General features: G+C 40.3%; 1 protein-coding gene across 2 annotated transcripts in view; it reads right to left on the reverse strand.

Annotated features, from left to right (window-relative positions):
- The window catches only part of LOC139952181 (microcephalin-like), a 172,598-nt gene that overhangs the window by 80,521 nt on the left and 67,266 nt on the right, over positions 1–24,811 (reverse strand). For both annotated transcript variants that reach the window (XM_071951212.1, XM_071951213.1), the window contains exon 6: positions 11,749–11,933. The gene's annotated coding sequence lies outside the window, so the exon portion shown is untranslated. The remainder of the gene's footprint in view (positions 1–11,748; positions 11,934–24,811) is intronic.

Consider the following 24,811-nt stretch of genomic DNA (forward strand, 5'->3'; position numbering starts at 1 on the left):
TCCACTCGAACCGGGGTCCCGAGGTGAAAGGCGAGGCAAGACACACCAACCTGACCGCCTGAGGACAAGTCAAAATCATCGCTAGTAAGAGGTCCAGCTGGTTAGTTCAGTTTTGAAAACTATCTCTACTTATTCAAGGAACACGTTGCCTTGAATCGGACGAGTTGGTCTATAAAAAGCGTTTGTAACCGGTTTTTTTTTAATGCATATGGTTAGAAAGATGTTTTAAAAGTAGAATACAATGATCCAAACAAGTTTGCCCCGAAATTGCGCGGGTTTCCTTTTATTTTGCGAACTAACACGGTCGGCCATTTATGGGAGTCAAAAATTTAACTCCCAAGGCCGACCGTGTTATGTTAGTCGACGAGGTAAAAGGAAAGCCGTGCAATTTCAAGGCATGTTTGTGTGGATCATTGTATTCTACTTTTACAAACAACATCTTTCCACCCATATGTATTTTATAACAAACGGTTACAAACGCTTTTTAAAGACCAACTCGACCGATCCAAGGCAACGTGTTCCTTTAATATTATATGGACTAGTGGTCCAAGATGGTCCAAGCTAACTGGGTCTGCGGGCTAGTCACTAAAAGGCAGTGGACACTATTGGTAATTACTAAAAATAATTGTAAGCATAAAACCTTACTTGGTAAAGAGTAATGGGGAGAGGTTGGTAGTATAAAACATTGTGAGAAACGGCTCCCTCTTAAGTGGAGTAGTTTTCTTATTCTTTCATTATTATCTCGCCACTTTAACAACCAATTGAGCTCAAATTTTCATTTTTTAGTAAATCGTTTGGGTTCTCAGGGTTTCAGAGGAGTTAATAAGAGGGTGATGGGGGACGAGCGAAGCCATGTCATCAGAATGAGTCACTGTATGGGTCAGTCGCAAGGCAAATACTACCGTCCTGTGATATGATTGAGGTCGAGGTTGAAGTACAGACACATGGTCAACCAACAGTTTGAATTGGCTACACATGGGTGATAAGATAGCAGTCTCAGAATTATTGTGAATACTTGCAACTCACACTGAACGGTATAAAGCGACTTATCTGAAAACATCAGAGAATAATGAATTGAATGAAGTCAGAAATTTGAGCGTAAAATCAAATGTTTGGTTTTACCATGTTCACGATGACAAACAATAAATTGTCAAGGTGGTGTGGGGGTGTACACAATTATACAGCAGCTTTACAGATGGTTTACTGGTCCCTGCTCTATGGTTTAATATAGATTGGGATAGATCCCCCCCCCCCCACGCAATACGCGGCTATTCACAACCACCAACCGAAAATAAATGGTCCACCCAGAACAACAGACTTAAACCACGAGACAAAAGCGAAGCACATCAGGAAAATAACAAATTAGTGTGTGTGTTTATAATAGTCAAGACTTCATAAAATAGTTAAGGATCTTGACCGACCACTGTTTGATGAACAAGCTTTCATAGTTATCGGTCCACAGCCCCCCCCCCCCCCCAATCAACCCCACCTCATCCTTCTAACTCTTGGAGACTCGAAAACTGGGATGTTGAAACTAATATTAACACAATGGGTGATGCCACAAGCCTATATACAGATACTGATAAAGAATAAAAAAGTACACCATTTGGGTGTTGAAACAACACTAACCATATCTGCCAACACAATTATTTTGGTGTATATTTTAACACACTCTAGTGTTAATTCTGATTCTCTCTTAATGTGACAACACACCCATGGTGTCAATTCTAACACCCCAGCTTTTCAAGTCAATCTTTGCAAATCCAATGGTCCTTGGGTGATGATTTAAAGCTGTCATCTCCCGTGTCCCGAGAGAGAGTACTGAAGACAGTCTCACTACACCTAGGTTCTTATACAAATAAACACCATCAAACCTTGGGGTACAAGAAGCTGAAAGATCCCGTCACTGTGAGGCAAACATAACGGGCACTTGAGCAATAATTGACGGGGGAAAGTGACAGTGAATGACAGGTCTCATGACCGGTGTCATCATTAACACTGACCCTAAAAAACAGACTGTGGTATCGGTTGAGGGTTTAATCTCAAACTTCTAAGACATTTAAGACAAATATTTCACAAAAGGAATCCATCAAAACAGGTAGCTTTATTTGAGAAGAGGGAAAACCACATCGTTTATAAGGTTCCACACGTCATGGTTATTGATATTCCTCTTGACATACAAGTTGACATAATATAAACTCCCTTTTGTATGGAAAAGAAATTTCAGCATGGTAATGCGTGTTAAAAGATCGGTGTGCTCAGAACCAATTATTCAATTTCAAAGCAGTCAATTTAATTGCCGATTATCACCAGACGATATGAAGGGAAAGACAATGAAGTGCAGAGCGTTGGGAGGGTCCAATGGTTTCTTTAAAGGCACAGGGGTAGGGGTGGATTTCACAAAGGTAGTCCTAACTTAGGACTAGTCCTAGGCAATGCTAAGAGATAGGACTGGTCCTAAGTTAGGATCAGTAACCCATCCTAACTTAGGACTGGTCCTATCTCTTAGCATTGCCTAGGACTTCACAAAGGTAGTCCTAACTTAGGACTAGTCCTAGGCAATGCTAAGAGATAGGACTGGTCCTAAGTTAGGATCAGTAACCCATCCTAACTTAGGACTGGTCCTATCTCTTAGCATTGCCTAGGACTAGTCCTAAGTTAGGACTACCTGGACACCTTTGGTACTAAAACTGTCAAAGACCAGTATCCCAACATAATGCATGAAATAACAAAATAATCTGTGACAGTTTGAACTCAATTGCACAAATTTGTGTGCTTTCAGCCGATAAAAGGCTTCTTTTAAAGGCACTGTACACGTTTGATATTTGTCAAAGACCAGTGTTATCACTTGGTGTATCCCATCATAAGCATACAATAACAAGCATGTGAAAATTTGGGCTCAATCGGTCATCGAAGTTGCGAGAAAATGATGAAAGAAAAAAAAACACTTGTTGGACGAATTAGTGTGCTTTCAGATAGACATAAAATACTTCTAGCTAGAAGTCTTTTATTATTTTAGTGAGAAATTACCTCTTTCTCAAAAGGTATGTTACTTCAGAGGGAGTCGTTTCCCACAATGTGTTATACTATCAACAGCTCTTCGCTGCTCGTTACCAAGTCATTTTTTAAGTTAATATTTGTTTTGAGTAATTACCAAACGTGTACATTCCCTTTAATACTTTGAATGAGAAATTACCTTTCTCAAAAACTACACGTCACTTCAGTGGGAGCCAATTCTGTTTTATACCATCAACAGCTCTCCATTTCTCATTACCTAAGTTGTTATGGTACCAATTATTTTGAGTAGTTCCCAATAGTGTCAAATGCCTTTAACACGTGAAATCGATCCAGATTTTACATCGATTTTCGCGAAGGAAGGTTGACCTCCCAAAACACCCACCCACCCCATCCGACTAGGCGCTTGAATCATGTTTAGGATCATTGCAGTTTTTGTAGTGTCACAATACTAACACGGACTACCGTGTACCACCGGCGGCATGGTCCCAGTGTCCATCGTCTCGTGTCCCGTACCGGGGTACATCCTGCCGAGTTACGTCCGTCCGTCTGTCTGACTGACAATGTCACGGTGGGTTTTTCGAAGAAACCAGGTTTTGGTAACAATTCATATCCGAAGTGGATCATGAGTTGATGATCAATTTCCACGTTCGGATGAATAAACACACACTCCGTTACAAGTTACAAGTGAAACATTTCACACTTTTGTGCGTGTGAAACCAGACATGTGAAAATGAGAAGTGTGAAAACATGGTGAAATTAAGGGGGATTGTGGGTCAACAGTGTACCCTAAACACCCACAACAAAGAACACGATTGTTGCAAACAAGGTTATGGCATGAAGGAAGGGTTGGTTTGCAGCACAACACTTGTGTGTAAGGTCCACACATAACCATGTTCTAACCACTGAGCAGAATCAAAATACCACACACAAAAACTTGCAATAAAACGAGCCTAAAACAATACAAAGGTTCATAATTCGCTCACTGAAAAATCAAATTAAAACCTTCTTTTGACAATTTATATTTTTCATGAAAGATAAGCACATATTATTATGAATATTACTTTTGGCTTTACCCATATATACACCGCTGTGTGTTAGCACTGTATACTCAGCACTTTCCCGATTTCGATGTAAAGAAAATTACAGACATATTAACTTGGGTGGGATTCGAACCCACAACCTTTGCAATTCACGAGCAGTGTCTCGAGACACTTAAAAACGGAAACGGGCAACTTTAACCAATACTTTAACGACCAAACTGATGGCAGATTTCGAGTACGTCCTTCGTGTGTAAAATGCTACAAAATGTAGCATTCTTCAGAAGACGATCAGAGCATACGGATCGAAACGTCGAGTTTAAACCAACGGTTCTTTTCAGAACCACCCCAACTCATTAGAGATAGTCATTACATGGTGTTACCGCAAACCTTTCTATATTGTATTTCCACCATGCAAAGTTTCAAATCCTACCTACAAAATGTTGAATAATAACTTATAGAATCCATACATTACGTAACGTCAGACTAATTGATACCCACCCCCTCCTCATCCTTACAGGGCCTGCTATCTACTCGTTTTCCAAGTAGTGGTCTCGCCGAATCGAACATTGAAGGACTTACCGGGTGACAAGGTAAATAGAGACCCTGTAAGCCAAAGATTATTAATCTGACAAACCCATTTTATTTGAAGGACAAGGATCTCCACGTCCCAGGTGTGGGTGTATATAAAACCCTTCATGTGTGAGTGTAGGGGATACATTTTGGTGTACCCCGTGCCTATATGTCTTCATTATGTTTTGGGAATCTTAGATGTTATTAAGAGGACTTTGGGGGTGGGTGTTCAAATATGGGAACACTTGAAGGGGGCAGACTCTGCCAAAATCGGGAATGGTTTGTAGGGGGTTGTACCCTCTAATCCCGGCATATTATTTGTTTTATTGATAAAGGTGTATTGCGTTATCGCGAAATGACAGCCACATCTATGATATCATATTTATTTTACCTATACCGAGATAAGGTACATGCAGCAGCGTAAAGCCAGGTTCTGGTCACTGGGGGTACATGAGGGTGGGCATTGCTTTTAAGTGGGGGCTGATTTTGAATGATGGGGCGTAGCGTGCTGTTTGTTTTTAGGGGGGGGTTCTGGTTTATTTTCCCTTTTTTGCAGGCACTACACATCAATGAGGATGAGACACATGCGGGGACTGGACAATTGCGGGCGGGGCACGCCCTCAACCCCCCACCCGCGCTGCTTGGTTCGAGCACTGTTGGTAACCATGCTCTATAGGCTGTACCACTCAATTAAATATTTACTAGATGAGTATATCCATCATACATAACACGTAGCAAAACTCTGAATAAAAGGTAGTCACGATTTTTTTTGAGAGAGAAAAGAACTTGCACAGCGGCCAAGACAAATCCATTAACATTAACACGAAGCCAAATCACTCTAGACTAAACCAAGGTATCGAATCGAATGCTGCTGAAAATGTACGAAATGTTCCACAACGTGGGGCTCACAAGAAGTCCAACTTTCTTAAATGTTCTTGGATCCACAAAACATAATATGGAGGTTCACCAAAATCAAATCGACAAATCACTTACTGGCCAATGATAAAACCTTCCACAAAGTTTCGTGGAAAATCCACACAAAACTTGTTAAAACTACCATGCTAACAAACTGAAAGACAGACAGACAGACTAACAAACAAACATGGGCAAAAAACATCAACACCTGACGAAGTGTTGGAATTGGTCACCATTGCCTCCCTGCGGCCACAGGGACCAAATTGTTTTCTGCTGAGCAACAATGAGCAGGAGACCAGTCACAAGTTGTCCATTGTGACATGGTAGCTTTGACTGGTAACCTTATTCTGCTAAGCATAATTTCGCTGTGCTTAGCTACTTTTGTGTTAAGGCAGCTGTATGAAATTGGGCCCATGGCTTTCATATATCGATTCTGGCGACCCCAAACTCCTTTTCTCACGATACAGCCTCTCTTCTTTCATCGTCCTATACCAATCATACATATAGGAAGATGCAGTCACCCAAATTAGTTAATTAAGCAAAAAGCAGAAGACAGCCACCAGATTAGCCAATCACTTCTCATTAACCAAGAGGAACTCCACGCTTAAGAGGGGGACTTTCCCTGGGCCATACGCATTAAATTTGGGTGCCACCATCCTGTGCACAAAGGGTGGGGGCCCACCGCATTTCCTGCTCTGTATAATTCATGTCAGTTGAAGGGAATTACAGGTCTCGTATTACAACTGGGATCATATAAAGGAAATCTTATAAGAAGGAAACATTATCTTTGAAATGGTGGATATTTAGTTTTCCAGTTGTTTAGTACCTGTAACCTCCCACCCACGCGTCCTGCCCATCGGGAGAAGAGGTAATAAACATTTCTGTTTTCAGTGTCTTTTTTTGTGGAATATTGAAGATGAGAAAATTGTGTCAAGCAAGTTTGCTCAGACAGCAATACGGGAAGGAAACAAATCACAATCACTGAGTTGACATTGCTTTGTCCTAATATACAGCAATGCAGCCACAGGAGGGGTAGTCCCCCACGAAAACTGCAGATATGTGCCCTAAAAAAATATAAAACAAGGCCCTGTTCCCACTTGAAAACAATGGCCCTGCATGCATGCCCATGTGAAAAAACCTGGCTAAGGCAAAAACACTAAATTTAAAACAATAGGCCTATTTTTACTATAAGTGTTTAACCGAGGTGTTACTTTTTAGTTTTCTGTTGTTCCCCTGTAGCACTCAATTTAAAGAGGCACTAAGCATACAAACTACTTATGAAAAGTAAGACAGGTTTATACCAGCTAAAGTACAATTTCTCATGTAACATCTGTGACTGTAATCCTGCTTATTGTAGCTACGCAGAAATGTATTGAGCAAAATTTTCTGCTTAAGCAGCTCGATGAATTTGGGCCAAGGTCTTGTCAGGGGACGATTTGTCATTATTGGATAAAATGGAGACTATCAAACTAGCGTGCTTAGCTCTAATAACCGCCCCAGACTCACAGGTGTTTGGGTCAGTTTTAAATTTATGTTTTCCTTCAAATTCCATTTAACTAATTGAAAATCACTAACACCAATTATAAATAAATAACAACATTCAGATGATCAATACGAGCACAGGAAACTAATCACTTAGAATATATCTAATGATGATTGGAATTAATGGCGAAAATAAAGTAGATGCAATCTTGTTATTTTGTATACCCTGATACCTAAAAACAGGTGCAAAAGTGGGTGAGATTAACCAAAATGTCAATTGATTTTATGTGCCATATGTGCCGTGCTTAATGCGTTTTAAAGAAAGCTTCAGCTAATTTTGTGAGGACGTGCTCACAAAACAAGTTCTCCTCTATAATTTGAATTATAAGGGCACTGGTCACTATTAGTATTTACTCCCAAAAAAAACTTACAGTGTAAAAGTTCGCAGGGGTAAACGATGGGGTTACCCCGGGACCTTCCCGGGGCTGTATTCCACGGGTATACAGTGTGAAGAGGGATTTTGTGGGGAATCATGCAATCTGTTTTGCATTTCCGATTTAGTTTTAACACTTTAAACTTGTTGGTTTTTGTGATGATGCGTTTGCAGATGGAAAAGACAATGTCATAGGCGTCCCTATTCCCAAAGTCAGAGCACTCTGTGAACGATCGATCAAAAGAAAACGCAACCGCGATCCTAAAGCTACACTACGTACAGAGACTTAAGGGTAATTTGTTCCACCAATCCCACATCTGGGCTCAATTCCATGGAGCTGCTTAAGCAAATTGCTTAATAATTGCTTGCTAAGCAGAAATGAACCCAGTTACAAATTGTACATGTGGTTGGTATCGTGGCTGGTGAACTTATTCGAGGAAGCATACTGTTGGGTGCTTAGCTACTCCGGCCCAAATTCAAAGAGGCTACTAAAGTAGGAATGACGCTTGACAATATTCTGCTGAGCAAAAAACAAGCAGGATCAGTCACTTAGCTGATGACCTTGTTTTAGTAAGCATTATTGGCCTATTTGGGATTAGGTGGCCACGGAGTGCACTGTGTGGTTTGGTTGTGATTGAGACAGATTTACCCAAACCGTACAGTGTTTTGTGTCCACCATTATCTCAAAATGGCTAATGATGATGTGCTTCAAAATTTCCATAGATTTACATTAAACTTACAGGGTTTGAAGATAATGATAGTGGAAAGATTCCCTTCAAATATTACTTACTGAGGTGCTGTAGTTTTTGAGAAACGAGTAAAGCAATGTCATGAAAATATGTTTGTAAATGATTAAAATAATTTTCGTCTCATGAGACGAAAATTATTTTCATGACATTGTTTTACTCATTTCCCCAAAACTATAGCACCTCTGCACGTAATATTTTCAGGAAAGCTTTCTACTATCATAATATCTTCAAACTGTGTAAGTTTAGTGTAAATCTGTGGACATTGTGTTGTTTTGTCCTACAAAAGTTACATAGACCCTTTAAGCAGCTCTATGAAATTGGGCCCCGATCTTTAAAGAGTGAAAGTCTCTGTACAGGCAAGACGGATTGGGTGTTTACCTTTTCTAGTTAGTTATCAGGGTGGACGATCAATGAAAGAGAGCTGTTAATTACATCAGATGAGGAAGACAACATCAAGTTTATCAAAGTCCCACCTAGGAACTCCCGAATTAAAGGTTAAGGCCTCTTCTTCTAAGGTGTTGCCGTATTTTGGGGGTTTCTGTTTTGCTCGGGAAACGATTCATCTATTACTGATGAAAACTGACAACAAAATCTAGCGTGATTATGTTGCCCACCCCAACATGGCTACGCCAGGGGGAAGTTGTCGTCTTCTCTCGCACCACTGATTGGCTTGGGAAAAGGGAAGAGTACAGTGTTGTGGACCCTAGGGAGAGGCGAGGTTCTGATCCAGATCGTTCTCATGTGATCTTTCCCCCCTGGGAGATATGGTTTGAGATTAGTATCAATCATCTTGTTTAATTGGAATGTTTAGATTTGACTTATTTAATTGAAATGTAACTCTTTTTTTTTCTCTGCTGTCAAGTTTGGCTTTAGCCTTAGCAGCATCTAACGATGACGCTACCAGAGGGTTCGATTCCCACATGGGGCCAACACCATAGTGAAGTTAACGATGATGCTATGTGGGTTCGATTCCCACTCCGGGGTCCCAAGCAGCATGTAGCAGTTAACAATGCTACAAGCAGAGGGTTCGATTCCCACGGTGACCTTAGCAGCATCTAGAAGTTAACGATGGTGCTACCAGAGGGTACGGCTCCCACTAGGGACCAGCCGCCGGGGCCAGTGCAGCATCTAGAAATTAACACTATGATACTGCCAGAGGGTTCGATTCCCATTGTCCGGTATCTAGCAATTCAGTACAAAATCACCATCAGGTTTTAAAGTACCATGCACGTCAGTGAGGGCCCAACACCAAAGTGGACTTAACAGCGTTGCTAATGTGTACAACGTTCTACAGATTTCAAGAAAAAGTGACAAAACTTGCACCGATAGGCTCTGTGTGACGTTTGTGAAGTGTGCGTTTTGCCGTGCCACGTGAAGACTTATGTATTGCTCAATATGTCTCATTTTTATGCCCCCCCCCTATTGTGTCTTTATTTTGTTCTTTAGAGGATTTGATTTGGGGGGGGGGGGACTTCTGAACAAGGAGTGTGTGGACGTATTGTGACATCGGGGTGGGGGCACCCTCTGCCACAGATCAGTCTTGAACTAAATAGGAGCGGACTGTAACTGACTTCACCTGTCCATTAACAGATTAAGCCGAATCTGTCATCGGCTGGTTCCGTAATTGATAGGTTGACTTCGGGCATCTTCGTGTACCTTAATTACGAAGTGTCTGCGATGTAATTAACAGTGGGGACGGGAAAGTTTAATTGCACTTGATGTTCAAGCTGGGCGCGTGTATAGCCAGGAAATCTGCAATTACGCTCAGTTAAGAATATATGAAAACATTGCTTAATGAACGGTTGCGTATACCCGTTCCTATATTATATTATTATCAATTAGTGTTTGGTAATTAATCTGTGTGATTCACAAGGGAATAGAGCTGACACGCCTATAAGTGCACTACAAGTAATAGTTTACTTCTCTCTACTGCGGTGTTTGTATGCCTATTGCGTTGATTTTGTGTGTGACTTATTGCGTTGAGTTTTTTGGGGGAAAATTGAGACTTATTGCGTTGATTTTGTGTGACATATTGCGATGATTTTTTTTTTTTTGGGGGGGGAATGGAACTTATTGCGTTGCTTTTGTGAGACTATTGCATTGATTTGTATGACTTGTTGCGTTGTTTTTTTAGGGGGAAATGTGGGACTTATTGCGTTGATCTTGAACGAGTATCCAAGTCGACCAGTGGACATGTACTGCAAACATATCTGTTTTTAAATTTCAATGAAACAAAGTTTTCTTACTGTGAAAGATTTCTTTTTTATATTTTAAGGAAGCCCACCGAGTGCCGCATATGACTGTTGGTGCTTCAACACATCTCTTTTAAAGTGTGTTTTATCACTGAATTGTATTTTTTTTAGTGTTCTATTCTGAGCTTTCATCAATGTTTAGACATGTATACTTTAAATTTGTACCTTTTAAATGGCAACAAAATTAATTGAATAGAATTGAATTAAAATGTTGTCATTTTTTAGTTTTTGAGAAAGACTGTAGTGTAAGACTGTGAAGCCATAAACACATTTTTGCAGTTAAATACCAAAGGCCAGTTTGAATAAGCAAATTGCAAAAGCTATCCCGGTATTCTCTCATATTTGTTACACATCACGTACATATTTGTATTGATACTTAATTCCTCTTTAAACACCGCGGTCCCTGGACCGTATCTCCAAAACTTAAGACGCTTAATTATCCACGCTGACCTTTTATCAGTGGTTTTAAATTAAGCCCAATGTCTATTCCACTGTTTCTAGCGACCGTTATATTTAATAGGGCCTCAAATCACCTCTCTGATCTCAATCGTTTAAACACACATACTTTTTATTTGAACGGCTATTGATAAATGAGTTGCAGTGGGCTGCACGGCATTTACGACTGAAGATTCCCAGGTCTTCTCGGCTTAACAACAAAAATATGGTCCTGGTAAAGAGACATTTATTATAATATTTCAGCATGGAATTGACACAGTATTCAACTGGGCTCAATTTCACAAACCATTTTTAGATTCATCTAAAGATGAGTTGCAAAAATCATCATAGTGAGTTGTGTTGTGTCATCACACTTTGCTTGGCAATTAAGATTGATACAAAGTTTAAGATCAATCTTAGCTCTCTGTGAAATTGTCAAGTGTTTCTCTCCAATTACCTCAAACGCAAAGGCGGATCTTGAGTGATCAAATAGTGCAATGCCACCCCCTGGACTATTCACAAGCCCCTTTCAATTAAAGGCACTGTACACTATTGGTAATTACTCAAAATAATTGTTAGCATAAAATCTTACTATGTAACAAGGAATGGAGAGCGGTTGATAGTATAAAACATTGGGAGAAACGGCTCCCTCTGATTTTTTTGTTTCATTATTCTCTTGCAAATTCGATGACGAATTCAGTTCAAATTTTCACAGATTTGATATGTTGGAATTACACCAAGTGAGAAGACTAGTCTTCGACATCTACCAAAAGTGTCCAGTGCCTCTAAACAGAAGAGGAAAGCTATACAAAATAAACCATCTGAATACATGAGAAAGAACAAATCCTGCTCACCTCTCGGGGTTTGGGATGGAGGTTGTGGTGGGTTTGGTCCTCCTTCCCAAATGAACGCCCTGGTCATTTCCCATTGGTACATTGGTCCAGTGCTGTGTTTGGTGGCATGCTGTCATAACAACTGTTTTTGGTTTTCCATTTTCTTTGCGTCTTTTTCAAACAGCTCTTTCACAGATGTGCGGGTCCTATTGTAATAGAAACAAGATATAGCACTTTGACAGTTAATATGGAAACACTGCAAATAATACACGTTTCAAAACTTGAATCTTTCTTTACCTTCATCCATAGCCTAAAGGTTAACGATTTGTGTTCATTACCCTTTTTTTTGGGGGGGGGGGTAGTTCGCGGTTTTCGACGACTTGACCAGATTGTGAATAGGTCGGATTTAGAATTTGCAACAGTGACGGGTTGTGAGTCTGTAATAGCGAACAATAGTTGAGCTTTGTTCGCACTTGGGCTTTGTTCGCACATGGGCTTTCGTAGCCTTAGGCAAACCCAACAGTGACTGCCTGTGCCAAATTTCATAAAGCTATTGGGCAGAAAATACTGCTTAACAAATTTCTATGCTAACAAAAAATAGGAGGGGCATCAAGTCATAACAATGTTAACCCTGTGGATTTTTGGCTGGTAACCAATTTCTGCTAAGTCATATTGCCATGCGCTCAGCAAATGTTTGTGCTTACAGACTTTATGAAATTGTTCCCTGATCAGCAACACGGTGTCTTCAAGCCTTGATGTAGTTATTTACGCTATAGAGGTATTGGTCTGGAATCAATAACGTAACCTGATTACACAGTATATGGATTACTCTACACAGATGGTCATGGTGTGGAGGAGGCTTAAGTTGCTTCAAATCTTCTTTCATGATTGACAGCAATTTTTACAGTAATATTATGCATATATGGGCAGATTGAATAACGTGTTTATAAGCGGTGAAACCACACTAGGCTGACATGGAGGTCCAAAGTTGTCTTCCGTATGGAGAAACAGTTGCTCAGTGACACAATGAGCCAATAAGATAAAAAAGGGCAGTAATTGGCACGAATGAATACATTAGCCAGCATTCTTATAAGTTTTATGAAAGTGATTGTTACTGTTTGATGATTTAAGTGTTCATACAAGAAGTACCGAATAAGTAACCAAGTACTGCAAGCAAACAATATCTTCAAATATTGTGAATAAGTATCAACATTATGTCTCAACTGGGAAAGCTCCTGGTCAAAGTCGACCTGGTTGACCCGTTCTGACCTCTGGTCAGAGTTGAACAGGTTGAAACTGTTGGGTTTGAGTCAATCCTGATATGTAAAGTTCCAAGACTGCAGTTCTTTAGAACTTGCTAGTATTGGATGAGCCAGCCGAAAATTACCAAACACTTTTTTTCGAATCAACCTACTACGTCCATTGCATTTGGTAGAGAATATTTTCACAGGATTCTAGGAAGTACTAAGTTTATATAGTTCCTTTACACACCGCTGCATGAGTAGAACATTAGGACTCGGTGATTATAGCTCCATGGTAAAACCAAATACTATTCTTATCACTGATGCAAATTTACCATCCATTAAATAGCATCCATTTAAAGACATTGGACACTATTGGTAATTGTCAAAGACTAGTCCTCTCACTTGGTGTACCTCAACCTATGCATAAAATAACAAACCTGTGAACATTTGAGGTTAATCGGTCGTCGAGATATTAGTGAAAGAAAAAAACACCCTTGTCGCACCCATGGTTACACGAAGTTGTGTGCTTTCAGATGCTTGATTTCGAGACCTAAAATTCTAAACTTGAGGTCTCGAAATCAAATTTGTGGAAAGTTACTCCTTTTTAGAAAATTACGTCACTTCAGAGGGAGCTGTTTCTCACAATGTTTTATACCATCAACCTCTCCCCAATGCTCGTAATCAAGAAAGGTTTTATGATAATAATTATTTTGAGTAATTGCCAATAGTGTCCACTGCCTTCAAAGGGAAGGTACACGTTTGGTAATTGTCAAAGACCAGTCTTCTCACTTGGTGTATCCCATCATATGCATAAAATAACAATCCTGTGAAAACTTGGGCTCAATCGGTCATCGAAGTTGCGAGAAAATTATGAAAGAAAAAACACCCTTGTTGGACGAATTTGTGTGCTCTCGGATAGGAATACAAGACTTCTAGCTAGAAGTCTTTTATTATTTTAGTGTGAAATTACCTCTTCCTCAAAAACTACATTACTTCAGAGGGAGTCGTTTCCCACAATGTTTTATACTATCAATAGCTCTCCAATGCTCATTACCAAGTCAGTTTTTACCAAACGTGTACCTTCCCTTTAAGGTCATCAACATGAAGGAATCATCATGCAGTCCTGGTGTCATCGCACCAATATTAATATGAATACAAGCTTATTACATGTCATGCCCCCATTCTGATACATGTAACGCACCACCAGCTGAATCCAGATAATATTTCATAATCAATGGATACAATTCCCTTGTTTTTCTTCGAAAATTACAACAACTCAAGCGATAAGGTTAACTCCACGCTATGAACTCTTATAACCGTAATATGATCACATAGGGGGGTGGAGGGGGACCATGCCCCTCCGGGTTGTAATGTACGGGTCATGTCACACGATGTAATTTACAGGCAACCGGTTCCAGGCACATGAAGAAAAAAAATACATTCACAATTCAATGTTCACATATTTTTCTTGTGGATCGCAAGACAATGCTCGAAAATGACTAATGTGCTACCGAAATGGTCCAGTTGCCCCCAAGTTGCTGTAAGAGTGTCCCAATGTGACAAGGCCCTACCGCACTACACAATGCATGCCGAGTTCACAATGGAGCAATAAACTGCTCCATGGTCACCCCTCCCCTTCCCCACAAACACCTGGGTCCAATTAAAAAAAAAAAAGTTTAAGCAGCAAATATTGATATGACATTTTAGGATACCGAGTCCTGAATGGTACATGTGGAATGTTATTTTTGATGGTAACTTTATTCTTTAAAGAATATTTTTTTATTTTGTTTCGCTGTATTTGTTTGATGTCAATTTTCCAAGTAGTCTTGATTGTCATGCTGTATCTTAGTTCGCAAGTCCGTCCGGACTACGCACAAGCATACGCACTACACTCACGGAGCTGCGTTCGGTGGATCGTACAAATGTGTGTGCATGTACTGCGTGTGCGTATGTCTCTGGTGCACGGATTGCGCAAGACAGTCTTGCAATCACGGCTAGAGCAGCAGGCCTATACGTGCCGTGGTTTTAAAGGCAGTGGACACTATTGGTAATTGTCAAAGACTAGTCTTCACAGTTGGTGTATCTCAACATAATATGCATAAAATAACAAACCTGTGAAAATTTGAGCTCAATCGGTCATCGAACTTGCGAGATAATAATGAGAGAAAAAATACCCTTGTCACACGAAGTTGTGTGCGTTTAGATAGTTATTTTCGAGACCTCAAGTTCTAAACTTGAGGTCTCGAAATCAAATTCGTGGAAAATGACTTGTTTCTCGAAAACCATGGCACTTCAGAGGGAGCCATTTCTCACAATGTTTTATATCATCAACCTCTCCCCATTACTCGTCACCAAGAAAGGTTTTACGCTAATAATTATTTAGAGTAATTACCAATAGTGTCCACTGCCTTTAAATAAACCTTTCATTGACCAATAATTCACCTTCCATGTACTGTAGCCTATTGGTAGAGTAAAATGACTCGATGATATATGCACATCACATAGTGAAAGCGGTAGTTACTGCCAATAATTTCGGTCACCGTGGTATATATAAACCAGCATCCCTTTATACAGTTCAACATGGAGCAAAAAAACCACACGCTCCTTTCCAAATCTGCCATTAAGTTCGCTATATATAGCCCTGTCGCTAGGCTACACCAGCTGGAGCAGGCCAACCAATCAGAGCACTCGCTCATATCACGGGGTCAAAGTCAGTGTTGGAAGGGTTTGTTTGTCAAAACACAACTGTCAGAAAAACACTTTATATCGCGCACGTGTACAGTTCATGGTTGGGTAAGTATGAAACTACACGAGAGGCAAATAACACGTCGCTTGTTATTGGGTAATTTGATACGTTTCAATGTCACAGCTTGAGCACGCTAAGGGAATACCTTTGGTGCAAAAGGAATTAACTTCAATCATTAAGTTCCATGATATTAAAAAGTACTCTTCAGATGTCAAATTATATCATTTAAAATGACTTTTTGTAGGATCGTGCTCTTCATGTTGACATACTTTCAGAATTGACAGCATAAACTGTATCTTCGTACGATATGAAAAGTTCATACTTGAGGTTAGAATGAATGTACTTCCCAAAACCCACATGATGTATTGTCCTTTTCAACTGTCAATGTGTGAATGTAAGCAACGTACAATGTGTAAGACAGAGAGCTCAACCACCAAGTGGTATTCTATAGTGTATACATTTATGTTGCGTCCCTTGTTTTTATTGCATGCAGTTTGCACATGAATAATGTAGACCAATTGTGTTCAATCCAATGAAATAACATGGCCATGGACTTCCAGACAGAAATGGCTGACCATTTGAAAAACATTATATTGGGAAACTATTAAAATCATGCTTCACAACTTTGCGGCGCTTTGTATATTTAGTATAAGTTTCTTCAAAGCATGTACTAAACATGACTATTTCTATTGCGACTGTGGATAGCTAAAGTAAAAGGTCGCAATGGAACCAAAGTTAAACATAGGCTCGAACACCACATGAAAAAAAAAAGACTTTTGGTTAAAAGACAAACAGTTCTGTGGCTGTTCAGTGACGCATTAACAACCCCCTAAAAGACACTCTCGCCTTCAAGAAGCAACACTCCAAATAACCCGATTCGATATCAATTTTCGAGACCCTCAACTTGAAACATCACAAAAAACTCCCAAGAAAACACTTTCGGGTGTGAGCTCGCGTCCGGGAAAAGTACACAGTAACCATGGTGATTTATTTTGAAGAGACCTTCTTTCCTCAGTTTGCGTTGAGCACTAGAGCCAAGATCAATGAAATTAATTTTGCAGTTGCAGTGTAGTTGGTGATGGAACTTAAATCAATAGAAACGTATTGGGTGTAACGTGGTAAGTGGGGACACTAATCTACACGTTCTGAATTGCATTGATCTGTCAATCGGTTCAGGCTCCACTATGGCGGCCCAGCCAAAGACAAGTGGAATCGTGCGCGTTGTTTAATGGCATCTCAATATGAATACAGTCAGTCAAATTACAAGAAATTCTACTATTGCTTTTGATCCAATTTGAAGGCCTTTAGGGTTGGAAAAATAAACCGGTTGTTATCTTTATGGATATAGTGGGGAGTGGCTTATAGACTTGGTGGAGTCTCGAGCACTGATAGACAAAACGCGATCCGTAGTGCTAACGTGGGTTTAAAGGGTGAGAGTACGGCTGATCCGTGCCGTGGCCCCGAGGTAACTTACATCGTCACTAGACTGGAAACGGGAAAGGAGAAAATTGCTCCCCGGTAAATCATGAGTGGTTTAAACTATTGTTTGAGGCTTGAATGACATGATAATCAAAAATGGAGTAAGTTTGTTACTGCTGCCTTGTTTTTGTTTGACTATTAAATAAATTGCAATCCGAGGTAGACAATACGTTTCGTCGACATTGGCGTCAACTTGAGTGACAAATTACCTCGTTCTCAAAACTACACTTTCAAAGTAGCTTGGTTTTGTGGCATAATTTGGGGGAAATTGAATTTGTTTCCTTTACGTCAGCCATGACACCTCTCTTTTCAATTTATCCGAAGTACTGAACTCATGATGCATGCCTGATCATGAATAAGCCTAAATGATAACCTGGATCCAAACCAATGGGTTTGAGTGACGCACCAATCTCTAGCTCTAGCTGAGTCATCTTTTGTGACTTGGTAGTTCGCCTGCAGGGCCCAGGCCACCCGTCCCCAGTACGACTAGCAAAGATGACGCGGCCACGGGGACACTCCAACCGCGGTGTACCGCCCGAGAACTTAACCCCGTCGACCGGTATAGTCAGGATGACAACACGGTCACCCCCTCCCATTAAAATTAAAACTTGATGTAAATGATGCAACTAGAAGCAGACCACCTTATAGCTGATATATATTTTATGTTCTCATTGACGACCGCAACGGTCATCAATCTACAGTTTGACAAATATATTTTTTGTTGCTGGTGGTTAGAGCGCTTGAGGCACATTTACTGTCGTCGGGTCGTCGCGACAGACTGTCCCAGCTTAGCGGCAATTTGACCATCAGCAAGCTCGGACTAATAACAGCAGAGTCTCCTCATAAAATAACTGTCGAAGAATTGACAGAGGATCCTGCGAAAGTTTTTGGAAAAGGTTATGTCTACTTGTTTAGATTAAAGTTTTAGCAAAATGAAGGACTATATGCAAAACGCACGGAAAGGGAAAACTCGTGGACCTTCGGAAGTTGCGGACCTTCGGGCCACAGCATGGAGACGCGAAGAAGATTGTTCTGTGTGTTTCCAGAAAATAGTGGATTACACAAAAAGGTGGAGCCCGTTGAAGGCACTGGACACCTTTGGTGATCGTTAAAGACCAGTATTCTCTTTCTCACTTGGTGTATCCCTGCCAACATATTGGTCATCGAAGTTGCAAGAGAATAATTAAAGCACAAACCACCCTTGTTGCACAAATTTATGAGCTTTCAGATGCCCCAAAAAAGGCTTCAGAGGGAGCCGTTTCTCCCAATGTTTTATATAGTATCTAAAGCTCTCCATTGCTCGTTTATACCAAGTAGGTTTTTATTCTAACCATTCTTTTGGGTAATTACCAATAGTTTCCAGTGCCGTCATGGCAAGTTTAGCCGAACTTGCACCTGATTGACAAACACAGAGGCTGGATAAAGACGCAAACTTTATCCCTTAGACCTCAAAATCTACACTGGGTTATATTTTTAAGACGTAACTTTGCTTTAGCCATTTTTAACACGGAGCTCTAACAGTGCACAAACCGTAATACGGAGAGTGGGTCATGAGGGAGGACGATACCCCAAAATGAAAGGAAATTGCACCGGTTTCTGAACCGCAAGCCTCTTACACTGATCTCATCTCCTCACAATGCGTGTTGAGTTTCTTATGTTCTTATAATTCGTACTAAGCTCTTCTTCATTTCAAACCTACAGCCTTGTTCACTGTGGAGAAGACAAAAGGAGAGATCACTATGGAGAACACAACGTGAGGGATTTTGCATTGCCTCATACGCCGAGAATGTTCAACATGCGGCCTGGATGAAAGATGACGTCAGCACAACTTATTTGAGTGACGATGTGGTTAGCGATGAATCATAACGGCTCTGTCGATATTATTAAAGACACTGGACACTATTGGTAATATTGTCAAAGACCAGTATATCCCAATATGCATAAAATAACATTATAATCTGTGAAAATTTTGGCTAATTGGTCATCGCAGTTGCAAGAGAATAGTGATCGAAAAAAAACCACATTGGTGCACACATTTGTGTGCTTTCAGATGCATGAGAACGTCTTCGGGACTGATGTCTTTAAATATTTGAGTGAGAAATTACCTCTTTCTCAAAAACAACTTTACTTCGGAGGGAGCCAGTTCTCACAATGTTTTATACTATATCAACAGCTCTCCATTGCTCGTTACATAGTAAGTTTTTATGCTAACAATTATTTTCAGTAATTACCAATAGTGCCCTTTAAAGGACTACTCTGGCGGTTGCAGAGCAGCTCGAACTCCTGAGCCTGATATCAAGGGGAATGGGTTGAACTAGGGGGCACCACACCTCGAACCAGAATGAATGATCAACCTCCGATGATGAGAATGAGGACGACGATGATGAAGCGGTTACACATAAACCGGTGACGTAATAGTTATGACGTAGGCATTAACCGCTAACTTTAGACACATGAGACAGAAAGAAGATTTATCCCGCTGCAACAAAAAGCGGACGTGTTCACCTCTCAACTGTTGATTTATAGGACCTTGTAGAGGAAAATTTAAAACAGGGCCTTCTTCAAATTGTTGCCAGACTTTTTGAAAATATCCAAGGTCATAAGGTGGATAATTACATGATTTTGCTTTATTCTTTATTTCCATTTTGATTGAAAGGGCGTGTAAATCTTGAGCACTTCTTTAGATGACAAAGTTACCATTAGCAGGGGTGCGATTTTATGAATTAAAAGATTCCTGAAAGCTGGCTTGGTGCCCCCTCCCCGAATTCTAGACCCAGAACCTCCCAGATGTTTCTTACCAGGAATACAAGACTACATGGTCGGACTCAATGTAGACTTGGTTCAAGTCCCATTCTCGTGTGAGAGGCCCCTGTAAGCCATCACCCAGCCTACAGTGCGCGCTCGCCGTCAAAATGCAGAACAGGTTTGGGAATGCAGAGCATCACAAAACAGTAGTTTCCAGGGGGATGGCACGGGATTGGGACTTGAGTCAAGTCTAGACTCAATGTGGACTTTTTCTATTCCCCCTTTGGTAAATGCTTCACTTCTTTCAAGTAAATTTAAAGGATCAAGGAGGTTTTGAGAAAACAAATCATATCGGGTGGAAAACCCCTGAAAAACACAAGTCTGTAAGAAAGGTTGGCGGTCTGTATTAGGAACCCTTGCACGCAATACAAGAGGTCGTGGGTTCGAATTTCAACCGAGCTGTGGGATAGAGTCAGTACCTTCAATCTGACACCGAGTGCTAGACTACCGGTACCATTCATGAGTTACAAGTAACCATGGAGTACTTAAAAATTAAGTCTTTAACAACAGCAATAAACATGACCTTTCTAGCTAATCACAAGGATTTTGTTCCATTTTAACAGCCTCCTAGTACACGCAGAAACAATCAAAAGTAGACATCTTGGCGCGAGACGTAATCATTTCAGTATTGGCATTTCAGACCACTGGCGAGAGGACCACTTCTAGCCTGTTTATAATTGATTGCAGGTTAATGACAATAATTACCACCCTGATTATTACGGACAAAATCAAATGATGACCTCGATGCTGGTTGGTGTAACGTTGGTGCTGGTACTAATAATTCATATATCCATTTGTAGTAATGCTAGACCAAGGAAAGTCCGTGATATTGGGTATGATTAATAACCTCTACTGGATGGAACACAAATTTTAATGGCACTCTATAATGACACAGAGTGCTATTGTCCCCACAAAACTTCACTTCTGATTGGTAAATATGAGAAAGTTGAACCTGTAACATCAGATCTGAGAAGCCTCTGACTCAAATGGGTCAAATGATCCGAATAGGGTCCACCCTAATCTAAGAAGTTTAGGATACGGTAAACTGTTTATGATTTACGAGTATTTAATCACCACTGGGCCAGACTATACCTCGATACCATATATGGGTCGGACCTCCATGATCTGAAGTTCCGAAGGGGACATTTCAGACTCGTAAGTCTTTTTCAAGCTTTTGGGATGGATGTAAGTTTTGTTTTAAAGGCAGTGGACACTATTGGTAATTACTCAAAATAATTATCAGCATAAAACCTTACTTGGTAACAAGTAATGGGAGAGGTTTGATAGTATAAAACATTGTGAGAAATGGCTCCCTCTGAAGTGACGTAGTTTTCGAAAAAGAAGCAATTGTCCACGCATTTGATTTCGAGACCTCAGATATAGAATTTGAGGTCTCGAAATCAAGCATCTGAAAGCACACAACTTCGTGTGGCAAGGGTGTTTTGGTCTTCCATAGTTATCTCGGAACTCCGACGACTAATCGAGCTCAAATTTTCACAGGTTTGTTATGTTATGCATATGTTGAGATACACCAAGTGAGAAGACTGGTCTTTGACAATTACCAATTGTGTCCACTGTCTTTAAGACAAGTGAGTAAAGCTGAGAGAAACAGACAGTCACTGTTACGTCTTGTCGCCCCTTGATGTAAATTAGGGGTCAGGGGATCAGACGGGGTTCACCTGTAGCCCAGAGGGTATTGAGTTCTAGTTTATTGCCCCATGGCTGGGGTAACTGTTTTTGATTTAAGGAGTTTTATTGACAAGTGATCGACCCCAGTAAACAAGGCAGCCAGTCACCCTTTTTCCATGTATGGCTTCTTCAGATGCGAAATATGGGTCAGATGATCCCTAAGGGGGGTCACTCCTGATCCTGACCCATAAGTTGTTGAGTTTGGGGTCACTGTTGGGTTTAATGACAAGTAATGGCACTACCTAGCAAGGCAAATTTATTTGATAGCTCTGTTTTTGATTTTAGGAGTTTTCAAATGGGGGCCCTAGCGGGCGAAGAAGCCAGGCACAGTGTTGTTATAGCTTTGGCTTACTTCAGTGCGAATATGGGTGAGATGATCCCATAGGAATCACTTCTGACCCGAAGTAGTTGAGTTTGGGGTCATTGTTAATGATTTAAGTATTATTAACGACCATAGATTGACCCCCAGCGAGTCAGCAGACCAAACCAACCCCAGCCAGCGAGCCGTCTGTACGGCTGGTCTAAATGACACCAAGACACCATCCATCACCGGCGTTATCGTTCGTCTCTGACACCAGTACACCATAGGGAGGGGACTAGGCAGATGATGCAGAAATCAGAAAAAGCCAAGAGATAAATCCTCGGCTGATACAACATAAATCAGTGTTGGAGAGGTTGCCCCCGGGATGGGAGGGGATTTACAAGCATTGAATGTTCGCGCAGGAGCTTGAACCGAAACTGGGTGACAGTTTCTTCTTGTCTCCCCATTAATATTGTTCAGTGTCATGCAAACATCGTTATCTCTGTCATGTCCACCTACCACAACTCTACACTCGTCCTCCAAAAATACTCATCTCCATTTTATCGTAGGTAGATCGGTCCAATAAATAATAAGCTAAGGGTATGCGTCAGCCTGAAGACCAAAGTTAACTTGCACGAAACGTCGACAACTTTGGTCAAGAGCCCATTTTCTGTTGACCGTATAAGAGATTATTTCCACAGAAAACGTGCATTGAAACTATAGGCCATTTAGAATGACAAGACGAAGTGTAGATCATAGAGCAGACCAGCAAGGCCGATTTTATTGACCATGGAAGTAGAAATTCATTGACCTGCTCTAATGTTGTCAACTCTAACTCTCAAGTCCTCTTAAAAAAACTTTCAAATGCGTTCATTTAAATACAAAGAATACTTTATCTTGCGAATTCTAAAAATAAGGATTTATATTTAGACTCACTTTTTTTATAAACATTTGTTAAAGGATTAGACTTGCACACATGTGGTTTTCACGTGTGTTTTTTTCTTTTGTCAATTTGTGGAGATGAACATTAGGGTCTTTCCAATAGTGACTCATAGTGTTGTGTGATGGTTTATGCACACACATAGATGACACTATTACTGGGATTGTTCCATTTGTGTTGAAAGCAAGTCAATGAAGCATTTAGCGATTTATCTGTTGGAGGATTTTGCTGGGTCGAGGATAGATGGAACAACAATAGAGCAAAGCGGATCGAAAACCAACAAGTTGAAACTTGTCGTATCTTGGCATCTTTGAAGTGCCCCTCTTCCAGAGCTGGAATCACCAGAGAAGCCATTGACGAACAATGATCACAACAAACATGGTCATCGTAGAAGCAAAATGTTCAGGACAAATTCACAGAGCCATCTCGCCGGCAGATTCTAAAAACAAACTCCAACGAAGAAAGCAGCATATATTTTGTTAAGGTTCCGCACTGATGCAACAACTCTTGTGTAACATTGATTCTTGCGACAACACCAACACAGTGTTAACAAATGGTAACAAAAACACATAGATATGGCCCTTTTTAGATATGGCCCTTTCCGAAAGAAATATTTGGCCCCCCTAAACGATCAAGTTTTTGCAGTAGGCCCTATAAATAAGTGTTAATTTTGTTAAACAGAATTAAGAAGGAGAAGAAGAAGAAGAAACAGAGGAAGAAAAGACAGGATAAGAATGAATTCAAGACTCAACACTTCAGCGGTTATAATACAATATTTGAGCTTTTTACAAAGTTGTCTTTCAAAGATGCATAGAAACATCACTCTGAAACCTCAGTGACACACTTTCCATCTTGCCCTAATGCAACGTCCCGCTTGACAATGAATTCACAGCATGTAAAAATCAGCAAAACAATTTTGGTGTAATCTTTTAATTTAGCAAACCCTACAGAAAGTGGGTGCCACAGTTTCCAAATAAATAGGCCTACATCAACCTGGTTTTAAGAGCTTAGGTTGATGGGTGGTATTTCAGTTGACGCCCAGAAGTAATTTCCTGCGTTGAGGTTCTCATCCGGAATAAAGTGGAGTTTTTATTCCAAGGTTTTTTTCTGCTTCGGTTTCTACAGGAAGGGAGTTTTTAAAGATTGAAATAAAAACATAACTGAAAGAAGGAAAGATAAAGAATTGCTGATGCCGAAATCAAAAAAGAATATATTATTTTAAATACTCAGTGTTTTCCCCAGTTAAAAAAACTCCACCAATATCCGGGCTGGATTTGAACCACCCTTAATATTTTGCGTTCTGGCCGTTTTAATTTTACTCCGGTGTTACAAAACATATTCTTAAAGTTTACTTTACTCCTTACATTAATAATTGTATTGTATGGGATAATTATTGTTATTAATTAGCGTCAAATCATTAATTTGTCTTAATGAGTCAGTTTGTCATACATAAAAAGTTTAATCTATACTTTCGGCCATGAGACAATTTAAACCAAAAGCAAATCTATCTGTTGACATTATTGTTAACTTTTTCTCACAAGAAATTTCCACAATGCTTGGAAAATGTCGACGTTTCGTCTCCACCGTTACAATATTATTGCCATAACCCATTACAGCACGCATACAAAAATGACGTGTAAAAAAAAGTTCACCTTTTGAAATGTCGACGTTTCGTCCCCATCTTTACAATATTATTGCTATAACCCATAACAGCACGTTTACAAAAATGACGTGTCCTCTTTTTCCAGCGAACAAAACAACAATGTTGATATCTTCGATTTTGTCAACAACTGTGTAATCGATCGGTCCTTGGCTGGTCAGTACCCGGTCTGCCAAACAACACCTATGTTCTTTTGTCATCCTTACGCCGAGCGGCATTA

The sequence above is a fragment of the Asterias amurensis genome, chromosome 20, assembly GCF_032118995.1.
Source record: "Asterias amurensis chromosome 20, ASM3211899v1".
NCBI classification, from domain to species: Eukaryota; Metazoa; Echinodermata; class Asteroidea; order Forcipulatida; family Asteriidae; genus Asterias; species Asterias amurensis.